A 6,974-nucleotide genomic window follows, 5' to 3' on the forward strand; every position below is an offset into this window, starting at 1 on the left:
TAAAGTTTAATGCGGTTTTATTCCACGTTCAATCGTAAATGGTAATTAAATTGCATTAGATGCATTGTATTTAGATGGCTGAATGACTGGGTCTGAAGATCAGGGTTGGAGAACTGGTGGCCCTCCAGATGTCATTAGGCTCCAACTCTCATTACTCCAACTCCCATTAACCCCATTCCATGCATCCAGTGGTCAGGGATTATGGATGCTGTAGTCCAACAATGTTCAGAGTGTCAAAAATCCCTGACTCCTGCCTTTGACGTTGAGCATAAATTAAAACCCAGCTGTTCTGTCATCTCTTCTAAGCTTTTCCAAAAATGACCCATCTGAAGATTACTTATTTATTTAAGGTGTTTTTATCCCACTCTTCAGCCGAAGAGGGCACCTAGATTGACTTGCAACTGTCAATCATAAAATTTACAATCTAAAAAGACACAACGGGAAGGGAAAAGCAGTTGGGAGACTAGAGGGAAAATGCAAATCAGCTGTTGCTTCTTTTTTAAAAAAAAATAATTTTTATTAACCGACCAATCAAATCAAATCAAATCAAATCACATAAATTCCGAATTACAAAGCCGAATTTTAAATTTTTGTTGAGGGGACCCATATTTCAAGTTCCGAAGGGGATTCCGATCATCTTCTTGCTACTGCATTCATATCCAAATCAGTCCAAATAAAGTTCATAATTCTATCCAGTCTTATCTTGCTATTTCCACATCTCATCTTGTTCGTATGTTTTTTCTTTTTTCTTTATGATCTCTTCTGATAATCTCCTTAAGTAGATAAACACCAATTATATCCTGTGTGGATTTTTCCGTTCGTCCAATCCTCATATCGAGATGGTTTCCATATATCATCACTTTCATAAATAACATCGCTCTTTCCATCATTAATCTCAGGATCTGTCGTTCTTAAGTCCCAGTGAGGAGTCTCACCCACAATATAAAAACAGCTCTTTTCTTCCTCCCAGACTCAAGTCCTCCGACAGAGCTTGTATTTTTAACTGCGTCATTCCAGAGCTCTTAAACTTTCCACGCTCTTCTTAAAACATGCTTTGGTTAGAAAATTTATCTCCACACAGTCGTAAATCCACAGCTTAAGTCATTAAAACGGCATTTCTGACTTGTGAGGGGGGGGGATTCTTGTTTAATCACATAGAGGAAAGAAAGGAAAGTTTTTTCCCCCTCCCCCATCCAGTCCCTTTGCCATACCGAGTCTTGGCATATCTTCTCATGATTGATTCTTGTTCCTCCGACTCGTCTTGTTTATCAGAGAACTCTTCAGTTAGCAGTCTTTACTCCCCCTCCTTCCTTGAAATATGTGCATTCGCTTCTTCCTAATTGTTCCTTTTGAAGTTCTTGCAGCTAGCGGCGGGGATCAGAGACAGCGTCCAGGAGCACCGAGATCCACAGGAGGGCATTCTGCCTAGTGCCCCCATCCCCACAAATTTGGGGGTGGTATAGGGCACAGCAGGCAAGGGCAGCCCCCCCACAATCTTGGGGGGTAGGGAGGCTATTTACTCCCATCACAGCCTCCTAATTACCCCCTGTGGGTCGAAGAGATGTTATTGTCAGCCATCTTTCGATGCGCCCCTAGTGGCCCCTCAATCAGCTGTTGCTTCTTAGGCCACATCCACACTCCTCCTGATGTTATGCAGAAATAGAGCTAAGCGTCATCAGCATACTGGTGGTATTTCATCATGAAACTCCTAAGGACCACTCACAACAGCTTCATGTAGGTATTAAATATGACCAGAGGGCTGAAAAGCACTCTCCCAATGCTACTCTCTGGATTCAATCCTGAAGGTAGGATTGGAACTACTTTTAATACTGTACTTCCCAATTTCTGTTCCCCGGATCTGGTCCAGGAGGATACCATGGTTGATGGTATCAAATGCTGATGAGAGATCAAGCAGCAGGATCCAGTTTGTACTCCTCCTGTCCCACTCTCTCAGGGTGACCAATGCTGGCTGAGTTCCTTGGCCAGATTAGAACGGATCTCAATAATCTGTGCCCTCCAAGAATGCCTGCAGACCACCCCATCTGGCATCCAGTCACCTGCAAAGTCCTTCTCCTGCAACACTAAGCAAACCAAAGCAGGGGATGGGCAGCATGTTGTTTGCTTCCAAGAGGATGTCCTCATCCCACCAGTATCCACAACTCTCCTTCCTTGGAGGTTTTTAAGCAGAGGTTGGATGGCCACCTGTCATGGATCCTTTAGCTGAGATTCCAGCATTGCAGGGGGTTGGACTGATGAGCCTTGGGGTCCCTTCCAATGATACAGTTTTATGATTCTGTGTCACTTGTTGAGAATGACTGAAGCCCAGTTTCTGGACCTTGCTTTGATGGGCTTCTATCATGAGTGAACGTGCCTGGCTGTGACCCCAGTCAGATATAGATTTGTGTGTTTGTGTGTGTTTTCATGGTCTGTTGGAAGCAGTCAGTCACTCCACTGCATCAGCCGTTATTCATGCTTCACTTCCTCAGTCTCTCTGTCTGCATATGCAGGCACAAGTGCGCACAGAGCAGCGCCTGATGGGGCAAGAATTTTTACATGCTCAGCAGGCACAAGGCGGCTCTCATGTGTGAATAAAAACAGATGCTGAGCCTCAGAAGTGCTGATCAGCATGTGGGAGGACACACGTTTTTATGCAGGCTACAGGTGCTTAGCAGGCCAAAATTAGTCAGGCCCTAAACTGCCGAGTGCTGGATCTCAAGCTTTCCCTTCCTTTCCTCTCCAGCTCATCCTGTCATTATGACTGGAGGCAGGTTTGTTTTCTTTCTTCTCCTCAAAGGCCCAATGTACCTATACAATTAGGGCTGAGTGCTCTCTCTGTCTGTCTCTCTCTCTCTCTCTCTCTCTGTATCATTTTCTAAAAACTGCAGGTGGGGAGTTCTATCTATCTATCATCTATCTATCTATCTATCATCTACCCATACCTTCCAACATTTCTCTGATGAAAATAAGGATGTCCCATTCCATAACAATACTTTTACTATTTATATCTTATTGGGTTGCCCCAGCACTCTGGGCAGCTTTCAACATATATAAAAATATAATAAAACATTAAACATTAAAAAACTTGCCTATACACGATTGCCTTCAGACGGCTCGGGGATTTGATAACTCCGTACCCTCCAATATTTCTCCAATGAAAATCAGGACATCCTAAGGAAAAGTGGGACATTCCAGGATCAAATCACAAACCAGGATAGCTTCTCTAAATCAGGGACATCCCAGGAAAATAGGGACACTGGAGGGTCTATCTATCAATCATCTATCTATTATCTCACACCCTCCAACATTTCTCCAATGAAAATAGGGATTTCCTATTCCATAATGATAATAATTGTATTATTTATACTTTGCTTGTCTGACTGGGTTGCTCCAGCCACTCTGGGTGGCTTCCAACATATATAAAAACATGATAAAGCATTAAATATCAAAATAACTTCCCTATACAGGGAAGCCTTCAGATGTCTTCTAAAGGTTATATAATTACTCCTTGGCTCGGGGGTCACATAATTCCCCTCAACATTTCTCTGATGAAAATAGGGATATCTTAAGAAAAAGTGGGATCAAATCAGAAACTGGGACTGCTTCTGTAAATCTGGGAATGTCCCCGGAAAATAGGGACACTTGGAGGGTCTGTCATCTATCTGTTGATCTGCTTGTTTGTTTCATTTATTTCCCATCCTTCTCTCCAAGTTGTTCAAGGTGGCATCCATGGGTTCTCCCTCCTCCTTATTTAATCCCCACAACAATACTGTGAGGTAGGTTAGGCTGAGAGGCAGTGACTGGCGCAAGGTCACCCAATGAGCTTCATGGCTGAGTGGGGATTTGAACCCTGATTTCCCAGGTCATAGTCTGACACTCTAACCACTGCACCACACTGGCTTTCTAAAAAGGGGCACCTGCTTTTCTCACACATAAAGCTTTCATCTAAGATGGCACCTGCTACAACACATGCATGCATCATCTAAAAAAGGGACAGGGAACCTGTTGTTAGACTCCAGCTCCCACCATCCCTGACCACTGGCCATGTTGGCTGGGGTTGCTGGGAGTTGGAGTCCAACAACCATAAGGAGAGTGCCATGTTGGCTAGTCTGCATTACAATATGTGGAGAGCCAATGCATGCAAATCTGCCCACAATGTGTTAGGAGCGTCCTACTCTCGTGTAGGACCCTGGCAGAAACACATGCCCAGCTGGCATGTTCTCTCCCTCCTGGTCGATCGTTTGGGAGCTTCAAAAGCTTTCTTCAGCCCGAACATCACAGCGACTGATGCCAAAAGGCATTAGCACACTTAGAGATCCGCAGAGTATTCGCAGTTTGCGTAACGGAACCAATAGCACAGCATTTTGGCTAATCTACTTTATTTACATATAATACACTCGGAGCATTCTGACTTAGCTCCTGCCTCTTTCTCATCAGACAGCAAAGAGAGAAAGAACAAAGGGCAATAGTCCCACTTCACGGAACACAGTAGCACAAACATCCTGTCTCCATCACTTCCCACACTGTGGAATGAAAACATACACCGTCATGTGGTAGACAACAATCTCATGACTGCAAACACGGAGCAGGAATCTTAACACAATGGGCCTTACACAGACATTCTCATGAGAGTTTGCACTCCCACCACAATTGTGCTTAATGTACCTTCCTGGAATACCTGAAAAAGGATATGGAAAGGAAGCATGGTAGAGACTTTACTGCCAGAAAGAAGTGGTGCCCAGGCCTGCTCCAGAACTGCTTCTACGTAACTCAGAAAGAGAAAATTGTGGTTCTGTCCTGGATTTTGGTTGGGGCAGAATCTCACACCACCTTTAGGCTTCAGTTGGGAGAAGAGGGCAAAGCAGTGAAGCTGAAAACTTCCAAGAAGACGTGTGTTTTGAGGATAGGTCTGAAAAGACAGATAGGGCATCACATAGATGTCCACAGATGGAGATGCCAGGCATACAGGGCTTCTCATCTGCTTTAGACAGATGGGAAACGGAGAGCTCACCAGCCATGTACTTGCCTCCATAAATCTCCTGGTGTTGCCCTTTGTCTGGGCTTGTCAAACACTGGCCAGCAGGGCAGGTTCAATACATTTTGCTCCCCATCTCTGATCAAAATGCAAGAGGGTTGTCGCAAGTGCTAGTCTTCATTCACATGGCAGCTCACTCCATTTTCATGGCTTTTCTCTAACGTATAATTTACAAATCATATTTGAGCTTTCACAAGGTATAAAAGTCACTTGTGGAACTATAGTGGAATAAAGTGCAAGTTTTGTGCTAATTTCTGTGATGTTTCCAGAAAAACAAAAAAATCCATTGGAAATAATGTAGAAATGAATTTGAAACTGTGCTATAGCTCACTGCAGTTCCAGAAGGAGCTCTTACACAATGTGAAAGTTCAAACAGAAAGTGGAAATTAGCAGTTAATAATATAGGGTTGCCATACATCTGGGAAATCCCAGACAGGTCCTCTTATGGGTGGACTACATGCTCACCCAGGGGGATTTTTACAATTTTAAATGTCCAGGGGTTTTTTTTTGGGGGGGGGGGTAAAAATGTGTGTGCATGTGCAGCTTTTGGGGCTATCATGCAAAAAGCTCGACAACTTTTTTGTCCAGATTTTTACCTCTGAAAATATGAATAATAATAATAGTGAGATGTTGTGAAAATGGAATAAACTGTCTTGTGACTACAGTCCTAATCATACTCTGAGTGAACCCACTGAAATTAATAGTCATGGCTGAGGTCCATTAATTTCAGTTGGTCTACTCAAAGTAGATGTTAGCTGAAGACAACCTAAAGACAGTATGCATCTTGAGTCAAAATGATAGTTTTTACCCACATGCAAATGTATGCAAATTTAATCAGTTGATTGTTTATATAATACAACAAATCAACCAAGATTCTTTTAATTGGTTGACAGCTCTAAAAAACAATGGAGCTGCCTTTATGCAGTGAGTTTTTATTATGTTGATTAACCCTGGCCAACAAGGGGCACAGGGAGGGGGGGATGCCCTCTTCCCCACCTCCCTGGAAAGGTAGAGAAGACACCTAAGAGGCTGGATCAATCCACAGCTCTCTTGAAAAGGCACCAGCTTCTGTCTTGACAAAATGCCAAGTACCCTGGAATGGTCCCACGCAGACCAAAGCTTCTTAAAGAAGAAAACATCTCTGCTATGATCCAGAGATACAAATACAGCCTATAGACGTGTTTGAACAATAAGGGTTATTTATATATAAAATCTCTTTGAGATGTGAGCCAAGAAACATCTGCCCTAAGTCACAGATTTCTTTTCAATGGAGAAGCGGATGTTCGAGACTTAGATTGGAGAAGAATTGGATGGCTCAGAGAGAAAGCCTTCTTCCTTAGGGTAGCAAGCATTGTTAATGGCGGTTTAACCTACTTACAGGCATAATCCCTATAATAAAGACATTCTATTTTTTTTATCAGCACAGCCCAAACAGGGGCTGTGTTCGAACAAAGGGAGGGGGGTGCCACTCTACAAGAAATATCTTGCTGAGGTTTGCACCACAAAGTCAAGAGGAGCGTGAAGCCAGGTGCTCTCTGCTATGAGTCACTGAACACTTCCCCCACCAAAAAGGAAAACACTCACAACCAAACAATTCTTCTCCTTGCCCCCAATACAGACATCAGCTCAGGGGAGGAAATCATTCCGGAAAGCAATTGACAACAGTGTGCCATCGCCCTGCTGATTAAACCATCATGCATTCTGGATGATAAGAAAACATCTAGGTCCTCTCAGATACTCTTGGTGGGTGGTGGGAGGTGCAGAAACAACATCCATTAATCTCGCATGCCATCTGGCTAAGCTTCCATGCCCCACTGCTTTCTAGCACTATTCGGTGAGACGGGTTGCATCTTCATTCACACTGGTAGGTGAGGTAAAGGGACACTTGAAGCCAAGGTGGAAGAGAGACTTTGTGGCTGAAACTATCTGCCCAAAGGGCCAG

The sequence above is a fragment of the Podarcis filfolensis genome (assembly GCF_964270895.1).
Source record: "Podarcis filfolensis genome assembly, chromosome: 15".
NCBI classification, from domain to species: domain Eukaryota; kingdom Metazoa; phylum Chordata; class Lepidosauria; order Squamata; family Lacertidae; genus Podarcis; species Podarcis filfolensis.